We start from the raw sequence: 13,896 nt of genomic DNA on the forward strand, positions 1-13,896 counted from the left end.
CTACATGGCGGCAACACTGTACAGTTGGAAGTGGTGGGAGTGCAGGCATTTCCAGGTGGTGAGACTACTAATTTCTTACATTCGTAATGTCATGTTGATGGTAGTTTTGAGGGTCAGTAGCTGATAAGTGTTATTGCTAAATACCTGCTCAAGTGTGTTGTTGGTCCTGCATTACTGTGAGCATTTCAGGTGTCGCGAGTTTCAATTAGGGACACTGTACTTTGTGACACTTGTGTAATGTTGTGGGGATTACTTTGTTTGCCCTCACATAGCATGACATGGCATGGTGTGTCGTGTGGCGGTGCTGGGGATGGGTTGGGTGACATGGCACTGTCCTCATGTTGCATTTTGCAAGTGGGTATTCATTTTAGCTGCATGTATGTGTTTTTTCACGAAACTGCATTGGTGGTGTCTGTGTAGGTAGGGATGCACACATTGTGACACTTCCAGGTGAACAATCTCAGGCTGACATGGTTTTGACGGTTGATTCTCCAGACATTCAGGATCATTGTCAGGTTGAGTCATCATTGATTGTCAGATGGTATGTGCCAGGGCAGTGTGCACTCCACAGGGGTATGATTTCTATGTGAAGTAATTAGCCACTAGCTGTGTACGGGCTGCCTCCCCCCGTGCCCTCTACCCTCCCATGCGCAGCGGGCGTGCATGTGGTTGGGGATGTGGGGGCACCACCATGTCCATGGCCAGGCCCCGGCGTGTTGCAACGTTGTGCAGGACACATGCTGCCACTATGATCCTGCACACTACTGGGGGAGCGTATAACAGCTGCCCGCCAGAACGGTCAAGGGAGCGAAAGTGTGACTTAAGCACTCCGAATGTGCGCTCCACTATGCCCCTGGGTTGCAATGTGGGCTGTGTTATATCTTACCTCGGGTGGCATGGTGGGGTTCCGAATTGGCGTCATCATGTGGGGGCTGAGAGGGTAGGCACTGTCCCCTGTGGAGGTGGTGATGGGTATCATTGGTGGGGTTGTGACCTTGCTCAGTATCTGACATGCATGCATGTGCAGTGGCATTCATACTGACCAAGCATTCATGTATCGCCATGCCTCCCAGCTTCTAGGTCCCGGTTTAGGGTGGACATTCGGTAAATGAAGCTGTCGTGGATGGACCCGGGATAGTTGGCAATACTGAGGTGATGTTTCCCTTGGCATTACATACTACCTGCACGTTGATGGAATGCCAGTGCTTGCGGTTCCTATAGATGTGCTCAGATGCCCTGGGGGGACGTAGAGCCACATGGGTGCAGTCGATGGCACCTAGCACTTTGGGGAATCGTGCCACACCGTAAAAATCCAGGGCAGCAGCATGCCTTTTTGCAGGTGTTCTGGGCAGGTATATGTGCCTGCGGACTGATGGGCGTGCAGTGATGATGTTCAAGACCTGGTGTAGGCAGCGTGACTGCGTGGCCTGTGACACCCCACCCACTATGGCACTTGTCCGCTGAAATGATCCAGTGGCTAAGAAGTGCAGTACATTGAGGACCTTCTCCAGGGGGCTGAGTGCTTGGGAGCACAGGGTGGGTGATGTGAGGTCATCCTCCCACTCACTCACCAGGTCCAGTATTATGTGTGGTGGAAACCTGTACCTCCCATACACCTGGTCATCAGGCATCCCAAAAAGGCTGGTTCTGGGTGTGAAAATTCTGGCCCTGACTATCCTCCTCCTCCTCCTTTGGTAGCCCACGGCCACTGCTGCTAGGAACGGTATATTCATCCTGGCGTCTGAGCTTGTTAGTTATTTGCGCGCAATTTTATGCGTCGCGGGTCGACGTATGCCTGCTTCCTGCTGGCATACGTGTTTCTTTGCGTGTGTTGTAGGTGAGCGTGTGAAACTTCCTGCGCACCCCTGAAATCCACGTACCCAGGCCAATAGAGTGTGGAAATTCCCGCGCACCGGGAATACACGTGCGCTGATGTACTCGCGTGTGTAAGTGCCCGCGCACCCCTGAAATACACGTACATAGGCCAATCGCGTGTACGCGCACTTTTGTCCAATTACACGCGATGACACTCTGACGTGCAGTCTTTCCACGTGTGCTCCGTCATCACGTGCTATGAGGGAAACACCCGTGTGGGTCACGTTACAGACGCGCTTACGCGCTGAGGGCCTTTGGTCCAATAGAATCGCGTATGCGTGCTGACGTGCTTACGCGCTAAGGGCCTTTCCTCGAATTTCACGCTGACGTGCAGGATTTTCACGTGCCAAATCACTCCATATCAAGCTGGCCACGCGAAAACACATGGAAGACCACGCTCCTGCCCAGAAGCCAGAATTACTGCCCCCCAGTGCCCCGAGCAGCCTCCCACGTGCCATCTGCTGCTGCCTGCCTGCCTGCCTGCTGCCACCGTGCCCTGCCATTTGGTGCCTGCACATCAGTCATCTGCAGGGGTCCAGTTGCTGTGTCCACCCCTGCTGGAACAGAAGACTCCCGACTGGGATTAAATCCGCTCCACAGCCCAGCCCCAGGACCCAGTTGCCCACCCAATCCTGCCTCTGCGGTTGCCATGTCGGGCACTTCGACATCTGGCACCAGTGGCAACCCCAGGCCAGAGCTTCACTGCCACCGAAGATGGTGTCCTGGTGGAGCATGTCCTGGGGCAGTATGATGCCCTCTTCGGATCGTCCAGCGCCAGCAAGGAAGGACGGGAGAGGATCTGGGCCGACTGTGTGGTTGCCATCAACGCGGTGGGGGTGGCAATCCGCAACGTCCAGAAGATCAAGAAGCGCTGGGAGGACTTGAGGTCCAGGACCCTCGTGATGGCCCGGCGCCTTGTGGAGGGGGGCCGGGGCCGCATGAGTTCCATCCAGATGAGGGTCCTGGAACGCGTACGCCCAGCGCTCCACGCCCAGATCCTTGAGAGGGAGACCCGTCTGGAGTTGAGCGGTAAGTGGCCAAGCATTGCTGTGTGAGACAGGGCATGTTGCGGTGTGCTGGTTGTCTGATACTTGCCTGTATGTGTGACATAGGCCATGTACGCATGTATGTGTGCTGGGACATCATGGTAATGCATGTGCGACCAGTGATGTGTGAGCCACATGGTCGTTGCATGTGTTTAAATGCGACATGTGGAGCCCTATGCAGATTTTACACATGAGAGCATGCCAGTCTCTGTTCCTGGACATGGGTAGGGGTGAGGGATGGGTGCTGATGCTAGGTACATATATGGTAGCCATGTCTGTGTGCCTGACCTTCGTGTCTGTGACTTGTGAATGCCATGGATGCATGACACATGTCTGTGACAATGTACAGATTCACTGATGCAGCCTAGTTATCCTTGTATCCGCTGTGTTTGGGGTGTATGAGGCCAGATGGATGTGACTGAGGTGAAGTGTGTGCATGTGATAGGCATGACCCATGATGCATGTGAGTTCCATATCATTGTATGTTTCAAGAGTCCATTGGACATGTATGGAAATGTCCATGGCATGCACCATGCCTGTTACTGTGTGTGTTTTGCCTGGACTGACCCATGTGTTGTGGAGGGACATGATGGAAGTGTACTTTGACAGTGGTACTCATCTGCTATTGCTTCCTGTCTAGGGGACCATTGTACAGTACCCTGATGCTTGTGTTCTATGTCTCCCTCTACGCAGCGGATAGTGAAGAACAGGGCGGAGACGGCGCTGTGGAGCAAGGCGGCGGGGATGCCCCCACGGCTGCAGCGGAAGGGGTGGGTGAGCCCCCACAGGGGCCTGCTACGGCGGAAGACGGTGAGGAGCCATCCAGGTTGGTGGTTTCCACAGAGGAGGAGGTGCCGCCACTGAGGCGCACATGGGGCCTGGTGGGGGCATCCCTGCTGGTGCAAGTGGTGCAGTCCAGGGGCAGGAGGCAGCACAGGTCACTGTGGAGGGGCCTGTGCATGTCGCTGTCCCTGACCCTGTGAGTGCACCACCATGCACCAGCAGGGATGCCCCGTCCCAGGCCCGTCCGCAGGTAGAGGGGATGTCCATGTCACCTGACTCCCCTCCACCTGCGGACGAGGGGACCCGTGGCCGTATGGAGAAGGTCCTGATTGGGGTCGCGATGCGCGCGGGTGCAATTCGTGATGACGTGCGTGCTTCCCGGGAGGAGCACGCACGTCATCACGAAGAGCACCGTGCCGACGTGGCCCAATTGGGATCTTCCATGTTCGGGGGTTTCCTGCATGTGTCGGCCAATCTGGCGGCCCTCTCCTCCTCTGTGGAGGCTATATGCCGGTCGTTCTCCTTGCCGTCTTCTGGCCCAGATGCCACCAGGGCCCGCTGTGGACCTGCCCTGACAAATGCAGCCAGCTCGGTGGGGATCCCATCCCTGCCACAGTCGGGAGTCGGAGGTCCAGCAGGGGTGGACACCACAGCAACTGTACCCCAGCAGATGGAGGATGTGCCGGCATCATCAGGCAGGGCACGTGCATGACGTCGTCGGTGGATTCCATCAGCCTGGATGCCGTCGTGCTGGCAGAGGCGGTTGCGTCGGAGGCAGCAGCAGAGTCAACGTGGGAGGCATCATGGCTCGGGGCCATCAACATCGGAGGGGCAGGCATCGGCCGGAGGGCAGGAGGACCCAGGACGGGAAGTGTCTTCCGTGTGGCTGCGGTTGGGCCAGCAGATAGGTGCGGAGCGGCGGCGGGCGGAAGAGGCGCGGCTCACGATGGTCAGGGCGGAGAACTCCATGCGGAGGGCCCTGAGGCGGGCCGAGTGCCTCGAGGCAATCCGCAGGGGGTTGGAGGAGGAGATGGCGTCGTCCCTGCAGACCCTCGGGGCCATGGAACAGGACCGCCTCCGGGACATCGAAGAGGAGTTTGATGATGCCCTGGCCCGGAACACCACGGAGTGAGCCGCTGGACTTGCCCGCCGCCTTTGTATATAGTTCTTTAGTTTTGGGTTTCCTTTGTTTCTTCTTATGATTTGGAGTCGACGGACACTGCTCCACTTTTTATATATAGTTGCATTTTAGTTAGGGTTTTTTGTAGGTTTCATTTGTTCAGTTGGGCTCATGGACCCTTGGATGTTTTGTACATATTTCTTCATTGGATTGTTTTATTTTTTTAGTTTTTATTTATTCACCCTGGAGCAATGGTCTTTGCATTTATTTTTCTCTCTTGGATTGATTTTATTTTTAATGTGACTTTGGACAACATTTTTTTGAATTGGGATTTGTAGTTTTAATTTTTTTTAAGGACATGCAGCTTATCTTTTTTTTTTATTGCCATTGTAGTTTGTTTCATTTCATTTACATTCAATTTTTTTTAATACAATTTTGTTTTCATACTTCACTGTGTGGTATCATCTCATTGGTTTCATGCATGTCATGTTGGGTGTTTTCCCATTCAATTGCAACCATTGTGTGTGACGGACATGGGTTCATTTGCTTTATGTACATTGGGTGTGTAACATGTAATTTCCTTTTCCATGTGGGTGAATGGGTTACTTGGTAGGGCCTTTTGGCTGTGGAGGCTGACCATAAGGCACATGATTGGGGATTGTGAGGACCTGGGTGCAGGGGGACATCAGTGGGGGCCTGCTGGCAGGTGTCCCACAGTGCTGGGGGGTGGGGGTGCAGGGAGACATGAGTGGGGGCCTGGTGGAGGCTGCCCCTGCACTGCTGGGGGGTGGGGGTGATAGGGGACATGAGTGGGGGCCTGGTGGAGGCTGCCCCTGGTGGCTGGGGGGTGGGGGTGAGAGGGAACATGAGTGGGGGCCTGGTGGAGGGTGCCCCTCAGTGCTGGGGGTGTGGGGGGTGGGAGACATGAGTGGGGGCCTGGTGGAGGCTGCCCCTGCACTGCTGGGGGGTGGGGGTGGTGGGAGACATGAGTGGGGGCCTGGTGGAGGCTGCCCATGGTGGCTGGGGGGTGGGGGTGATAGGGGACATGAGTGGGGGCCTGGTGGAGGGTGCCCCTCAGTGCTGGGGGGTGGGGGTGCAGGGAGACATGAGTGGGGGCCTGGTGGAGGGTACCCCTCAGTGCTGGGGGGTGGGGGTGCTGGGGGACATGAGTGGGGGCCTGGTGGAGGCTGCCCCTGCACTGCTGGGGGGTGGGGTGGGTGGGAGACATGAGTGGGGGCCTGGTGGAGGGTGCCCCTCAGTGCTGGGGGGGTGGGGGTGGGAGACATGAGTGGGGGCCTGGTGGAGGCTGCCCTGCACTGCTGGGGGGTGGGGGTGGTGGGAGACATGAGTGGGGGCCTGGTGGAAGCTGCCCATGGTGGCTGGGGGGTGGGGGTGATAGGGGACATGAGTGGGGGCCTGGTGGAGGGTGCCCCTCAGTGCTGGGGGGTGGGGTGCAGGGAGACATGAGTGGGGGCCTGGTGGAGGGTGCCCCTCAGTGCTGGGGGGTTGGGGTGCTGGGGGACATGAGTGGGGGCCTGGTGGCCGGTGCCCCACAGTGCTGGGGGGTGGGGGTGCTGGGGGACATGAGTGGGGGCCTGGTGGAAGGTGCCCCACAGTGCTGGGGGGGTGGGGGGTGGGAGACATGAGTGGGGGCCTGGTGGAGGCTGCCCCTGCACTGCTGGGGGGTGGGGGTGGTGGGAGACATGAGTGGGTGCCTGATGGAGGGTGCCCCTCAGTGCTGGGGGGGTGGGGGGTGGGAGACATGAGTGGGGGCCTGGTGGAGGGTGCCCCTCAGTGCTGGCAGGGGTGGGGGGTGGGAGACATGAGTGGGGGCCTGGTGGAGGCTGCCCCTGCACTGCTGGGGGTGGGGGTGGTGGGAGACATGAGTGGGGGCCTGGTGGAGGGTGCCCCTCAGTGCTGGGGTGGGTGGGGGGTGGGAGACATGAGTGGGTGCCTGGTGGAGGGTGCCCCTCAGTGCTGGTGGGGTGGGGGGTGGGAGACATGAGTGGGGGCCTGGTGGAGGCTGCCCCTGCACTGCTGGGGGGTGGGGGTGGTGGGAGACATGAGTGGGGGCCTGGTGGAGGCTGCCCATGGTGGCTGGGGGGTGGGGGTGATAGGGGACATGAGTGGGGGCCTGGTGGAGGGTGCCCCTCAGTGCTGGGGGGTGGGGGTGCTGGGGGACATGAGTGGGGGCCTGGTGGCAGGTGCCCCACAGTGCTGGGGGGTGGGGGTGCTGGGGGACATGAGTGGGGGCCTGGTGGCAGGTGCCCCACAGTGCTGGGGGGTGGGGGTGCAGGGAGACATGAGTGGGGGCCTGGTGGAGGGTGCCCCTCAGTGCTGGGGGGTGGGGGTGCTGGGGGACATGAGTGGGGGCCTGGTGGCAGGTGCCCCACAGTGCTGGGGGGGTGGGGGGTGGGAGACATGAGTGGGGGCCTGGTGGAGGCTGCCCCTGCACTGCTGGGGGGGTGGGGGGTGGGAGACATGAGTGGGGGCCTGGTGGAGGGTGCCCCTCAGTGCTGGCAGGGGTGGGGGGTGGGAGACATGAGTGGGGGCCTGGTGGAGGCTGCCCCTGCACTGCTGGGGGTGGGGGTGGTGGGAGACATGAGTGGGGGCCTGGTGGAGGGTGCCCCTCAGTGCTGGGGTGGGTGGGGGGTGGGAGACATGAGTGGGTGCCTGGTGGAGGGTGCCCCTCAGTGCTGGTGGGGTGGGGGGTGGGAGACATGAGTGGGGGCCTGGTGGAGGCTGCCCCTGCACTGCTGGGGGGTGGGGGTGGTGGGAGACATGAGTGGGGGCCTGGTGGAGGCTGCCCATGGTGGCTGGGGGGTGGGGGTGATAGGGGACATGAGTGGGGGCCTGGTGGAGGGTGCCCCTCAGTGCTGGGGGGTGGGGGTGCTGGGGGACATGAGTGGGGGCCTGGTGGCAGGTGCCCCACAGTGCTGGGGGGTGGGGGTGCTGGGGGACATGAGTGGGGGCCTGGTGGCAGGTGCCCCACAGTGCTGGGGGGTGGGGGTGCAGGGAGACATGAGTGGGGGCCTGGTGGAGGGTGCCCCTCAGTGCTGGGGGGTGGGGGTGCTGGGGGACATGAGTGGGGGCCTGGTCGCAGGTGCCCCACAGTGCTGGGGGGTGGGGGTGCTGGGGGACATGAGTGGGGGCCTGGTGGCAGGTGCCCCACAGTGCTGGGGGGTGGGGGTGCAGGGAGACATGAGTGGGGGCCTGGTGGAGGGTGCCCCTCAGTGCTGGGGGGGTGGGGGGTGGGAGACATGAGTGGGGGCCTGGTGGAGGCTGCCCCTGCACTGCTGGGGGGTGGGGGTGGTGGGAGACATGGGTGGGGGCCTGGTGGAGGCTGCCCATGGTGGCTGGGGGGTGGGGGTGATAGGGGACATGAGTGGGGGCCTGGTGGAGGGTGCCCCTCAGTGCTGGGGGGTGGGTGTGCAGGGAGACATGAGTGGGGGCCTGGTGGAGGGTGCCCCTCAGTGCTGGGGGGTGGGGGTGATGGGGGATATGAGTGGGGGCCTGGTGGAGGCTGCCCCTGCACTGCTGGGGGGTGGGGGTGGTGGGAGACATTAGTGGGGGCCTGGTGGAGGCTGCCCATGGTGGCTGGGGGTGGGGGTGATAGGGGACATGAGTGGGGGCCTGGTGGAGGGTGCCCCTCAGTGCTGGGGGGGTAGGGGTGGGAGACATGAGTGGGGCCTGGTGGAGGCTGCCCCTGCACTGCTGGGGGGTGGGGGTGATAGGGGACATGAGTGGGTGCCTGGTGGAGGCTGCCCCTGGTGGCTGGGGGGTTGGGGCGATAGGGAACATGAGTGGGGGCCTGGTGGAGGCTGCCCCTGCACTGCTGGGGGGTGGGGTGGTGGTAGACATGGGTGGGGCCCTGGTGGAGGCTGCCCATGGTGGCTGGGGGGTGGGGGTGGTGGTAGACATGGGTGGGGGCCTGGTGGAGGCTGCCCCTGCACTGCTGGGGGGTGGGGGTGATTGGGGACATGAGTGGGGCCCTGGTGGAGGGTGCCCCACAGTGCTGCGGGGTGGTGGGGTTTTTAGACATGAGTGGGGGCCTGGTGGAGGGTGCCCCTGTACTGCTGGGGGGTGGGGGTGATAGGGGACATGAGTGGGGGCCTGGTGGAGGCTGCCCCTGGTGGCTGGGGGGTGGGGGTGATAGGGAACATGAGTGGGGGGCTGGTGGAGGCTGCCCCTGCACTGCTGGGGGGTGGGGTGGGTGGGAGACATGAGTGGGGGCCTGGTGGAGGGTGCCCCTCAGTGCTGTGGGGGGTGGGAGACATGAGTGGGGGCCTGGTGGAGGCTGCCCCTGCACTGCTGGGGGGTGGGGGTGGTGGGAGACATGAGTGGGGGCCTGGTGGAGGCTGCCCATGGTGGCTGGGGGGTGGGGGTGATAGGGGACATGAGTGGGGGCCTGGTGGAGGCTGCTCCTGCACTGCTGGGGGGTGGGGGTGGTGGGAGACATGAGTGGTGGCCTGGTGGAGGCTGCCCATGGTGGCTGGGGGGTGGGGGTGATAGGGGACATGAGTGGGGGCCTGGTGGAGGGTGCCCCTCAGTGCTGGGGGATGGTGGTGCAGGGAGACATGAGTGGGGGCCTGCTGGCAGTTGCCCCACAGTGCTGGGGGGTGGGGTGGGTGGGAGACATGAGTGGGGGCCTGGTGGAGGGTGCCCCTCAGTGCTGGGGGGGTGGGAGACATGAGTGGGGGCCTGGTGTCAGGTGCCCCACTGTGCTGGGGGGTGGGGGTGCAGGGAGACATGAGTGGGGGCCTGGTGGAGGGTGCCCCTCAGTGCTGGGTTGGTGGGGGTGGTGGGGGACATGAGTGGGGGCCTGGTGGCTGGTGCCCCCCAGTGCTGGGGGGTGGGGGTGCTGGGGGACATGAGTGGGGGCCTGGTGGAGGGTGCACCACAGTGCTGGGGGTGGGGGTGGTGGGAGACATGAGTGGGGGCCTGGTGGAGGCTGCCCCTGCACTGCTGGGGGGTGGGGGTGGTCTTAGACATGGGTGGGGCCCTGGTGGAGGCTGCCCATGGTGGCTGGGGGGTGGGGGTGGTGGTAGACATGGGTGGGGGCCTGGTGGAGGCTGCCCCTGCACTGCTGGGGGGTGGGGGTGATAGGGGACATGAGTGGGGGCCTGGTGGAGGGTGCCCCACAGCGCTGGGGGGTCGGGGGGTGGGAGACATGAGTGGGGGCCTGGTGGAGGCTGCCCATGGTGGCTGGGGGTTGGGGGTGATAGGGGCCATGAGTGGGGGCCTGGTGGAGGCTGCCCCTGCACTGCTGGGGGGTGGGGGTGGTGGGAGACATGAGTGGGGGCCTGGTGGAGGCTGCCCATGGTGGCTGGGGGGTGGGGGTGATAGGGGACATGAGTGGGGGCCTGGTGGAGGGTGCCCCTCAGTGCTGGGGGGTGGGGGTGCAGGGAGACATGAGTGGGGGCCTGCTGGCAGTTGCCCCACAGTGCTGGGGGGTGGGGTGGGTGGGAGACATGAGTGGGGGCCTGGTGGAGGGTGCCCCTCAGTGCTGGGGGGTGGGAGACATGAGTGGGGGCCTGGTGGCAGGTGCCCCACAGTGCTGGGGGTGGGGGTGCAGGGAGACATGAGTGGGGGCCTGGTGGAGGGTGCCCCTCAGTGCTGGGGGGTGGGGGTGGTGGGGGACATGAGTGAGGGCCTGGTGGAGGGTGCCCCTCAGTGCTGTGGGGGGTGGGAGACATGAGTGGGGGCCTGGTGGAGGCTGCCCCTGCACTGCTGGGGGGTGGGGGTGGTGGGAGACATGAGTGGGGGCCTGGTGGAGGCTGCCCATGGTGGCTGGGGGGTGGGGGTGATAGGGGACATGAGTGGGGGCCTGGTGGAGGCTGCTCCTGCACTGCTGGGGGGTGGGGGTGGTGGGAGACATGAGTGGTGGCCTGGTGGAGGCTGCCCATGGTGGCTGGGGGTGGGGGTGATAGGGGACATGAGTGGGGGCCTGGTGGAGGGTGCCCCTCAGTGCTGGGGGATGGTGGTGCAGGGAGACATGAGTGGGGGCCTGCTGGCAGTTGCCCCACAGTGCTGGGGGGTGGGGTGGGTGGGAGACATGAGTGGGGGCCTGGTGGAGGGTGCCCCTCAGTGCTGGGGGGGTGGGAGACATGAGTGGGGGCCTGGTGTCAGGTGCCCCACTGTGCTGGGGGTTGGGGGTGCAGGGAGACAGAAGTGGGGGCCTGGTGGAGGGTGCCCCTCAGTGCTGGGTTGGTGGGGGTGGTGGGGGATATGAGTGGGGGCCTGGTGGCTGGTGCCCCCCAGTGCTGGGGGGTGGGGGTGCTGGGGGACATGAGTGGGGGCCTGGTGGAGGGTGCACCACAGTGCTGGGGGTGGGGGTGGTGGGAGACATGAGTGGGGGCCTGGTGGAGGCTGCCCCTGCACTGCTGGGGGGTGGGGGTGGTCTTAGACATGGGTGGGGCCCTGGTGGAGGCTGCCCATGGTGGCTGGGGGGTGGGGGTGGTGGTAGACATGGGTGGGGGCCTGGTGGAGGCTGCCCCTGCACTGCTGGGGGGTGGGGGTGATAGGGGACATGAGTGGGGGCCTGGTGGAGGGTGCCCCACAGCGCTGGGGGGTCGGGGGGTGGGAGACATGAGTGGGGGCCTGGTGGAGGCTGCCCATGGTGGCTGGGGGTTGGGGGTGATAGGGGCCATGAGTGGGGGCCTGGTGGAGGCTGCCCCTGCACTGCTGGGGGGTGGGGGTGGTGGGAGACATGAGTGGGGGCCTGGTGGAGGCTGCCCATGGTGGCTGGGGGGTGGGGGTGATAGGGGACATGAGTGGGGGCCTGGTGGAGGGTGCCCCTCAGTGCTGGGGGGTGGGGGTGCAGGGAGACATGAGTGGGGGCCTGCTGGCAGTTGCCCCACAGTGCTGGGGGGTGGGGTGGGTGGGAGACATGAGTGGGGGCCTGGTGGAGGGTGCCCCTCAGTGCTGGGGGGTGGGAGACATGAGTGGGGGCCTGGTGGCAGGTGCCCCACAGTGCTGGGGGTGGGGGTGCAGGGAGACATGAGTGGGGGCCTGGTGGAGGGTGCCCCTCAGTGCTGGGGGGTGGGGGTGGTGGGGGACATGAGTGAGGGCCTGGTGGCAGGTGCCCCACAGTGCTGGGGGGTGGGGGTGCTGGGGGACATGAGTGGGGGCCTGGTGGAGGGTGCCCCACAGTGCTGGGGGGTGGGGGTGGTGGGAGACATGAGTGGGGGCCTGGTGGAGGCTGCCCCTGCACTGCTTGGGGGGGGGTGGGGGTGGTGGTAGACATGGGTGGGGCCCTGGTGGAGGCTGCCCATGGTGGCTGGGGGGTGGGGGTGGTGGTAGACATGGGTGGGGGCCTGGTGGAGGCTGCCCCTGTACTGCTGGGGGGTGGGGGTGGTGGGAGACATGAGTGGGGCCCTGGTGGAGGCTGCCCATGGTGGCTGGGGGCTGGGGGTGATAGGGGACATGAGTGGGGGCCTGGTGGAGGGTGCCCCTCAGTGCTGGGGGGTGGGGGTGCAGGGAGACATGAGTGGAGGCCTGGTGGAGGGTGCCCCTCAGTGCTGGGGGGTGGGGGTGCTGGGGGACATGTGTGGGGGCCTGATGGCAGGTGCCCCACAGTGCTGGGGGGTGGGGGTGCTGGGGGACATGAGTGGGGGCCTGGTGGCAGGTGCCTCACAGTGCTAGGGGGGTGGGGGGTGGGAGACCTGAGTGGGGGCCTGTGGAGGCTGCCCCACAGTGCTGGGGGTGGGGGCGGTGGGAGACATGAGTGGGGGCCTGGTGGAGGCTGCCCCTGCACTGCTTGGGGGGGTGGGGGTGGTGGTAGACATGGGTGGGGCCCTGGTGGAGGCTGCCCATGGTGGCTGGGGGGTGGGGGTGGTGGTAGACATGGGTGGGGGCCTGGTGGAGGCTGCCCCTGTACTGCTGGGGGGTGGGGGTGGTGGGAGACATGAGTGGGGCCCTGGTGGAGGCTGCCCATGGTGGCTGGGGGCTGGGGGTGATAGGGGACATGAGTGGGGCCTGGTGGAGGGTGCCCCTCAGTGCTGGGGGGTGGGGGGTGCAGGGAGACATGAGTGGAGGCCTGGTGGAGGGTGCCCCTCAGTGCTGGGGGGTGGGGGTGCTGGGGGACATGTGTGGGGGCCTGATGGCAGGTGCCCCACAGTGCTGGGGGGTGGGGGTGCTGGGGGACATGAGTGGGGGCCTGGTGGCAGGTGCCTCACAGTGCTAGGGGGGGTGGGGGGTGGAGACATGAGTGGGGGCCTGGTGGAGGCTGCCCCTGCACTGCTGGGGGGTGGGGGTGGTGGGAGACATGAGTGGGGGCCTGGTGGAGGCTGCCCATGGTGGCTGGGGGGTGGGGGTGATAGGGGACATGAGTGGGGGCCTGGTGGAGGCTGCTCCTGCACTGCTGGGGGTGGGGGTGGTGGGAGACATGAGTGGTGGCCTGGTGGAGGCTGCCCATGGTGGCTGGGGGGTGGGGGTGATAGGGGACATGAGTGGGGGCCTGGTGGAGGGTGCCCCTCAGTGCTGGGGGATGGTGGTGCAGGGAGACATGAGTGGGGGGCCTGCTGGCAGTTGCCCCACAGTGCTGGGGGGTGGGGTGGGTGGGAGACATGAGTGGGGGCCTGGTGGAGGGTGCCCCTCAGTGCTGGGGGGTGGGAGACATGAGTGGGGGCCTGGTGGCAGGTGCCCCACAGTGCTGGGGGTGGGGGTGCAGGGAGACATGAGTGGGGGCCTGTGGAGGGTGCCCCTCAGTGCTGGGGGGTGGGGGTGGTGGGGGACATGAGTGAGGGCCTGGTGGCAGGTGCCCCACAGTGCTGGGGGGTGGGGGTGCTGGGGGACTGAGTGGGGGCTGGTGGAGGGTGCCCCACAGTGCTGGGGGGTGGGGGTGGTGGGAGACATGAGTGGGGGCCTGGTGGAGGCTGCCCCTGCACTGCTTGGGGGGGTGGGGGTGGTGGTAGACATGGGTGGGGCCCTGGTGGAGGCTGCCCATGGTGGCTGGGGGGTGGGGGTGGTGGTAGACATGGGTGGGGGCCTGGTGGAGGCTGCCCCTGTACTGCTGGGGGGTGGGGGTGGTGGGAGACATGAGTGGGGCCCTGGTGGAGGCTGCCCATGGTG

This window comes from Ambystoma mexicanum, chromosome 10 (assembly GCF_040938575.1).
Source record: "Ambystoma mexicanum isolate Mex_15411 chromosome 10, UKY_AmexF1_1, whole genome shotgun sequence".
NCBI classification, from domain to species: domain Eukaryota; kingdom Metazoa; phylum Chordata; class Amphibia; order Caudata; family Ambystomatidae; genus Ambystoma; species Ambystoma mexicanum.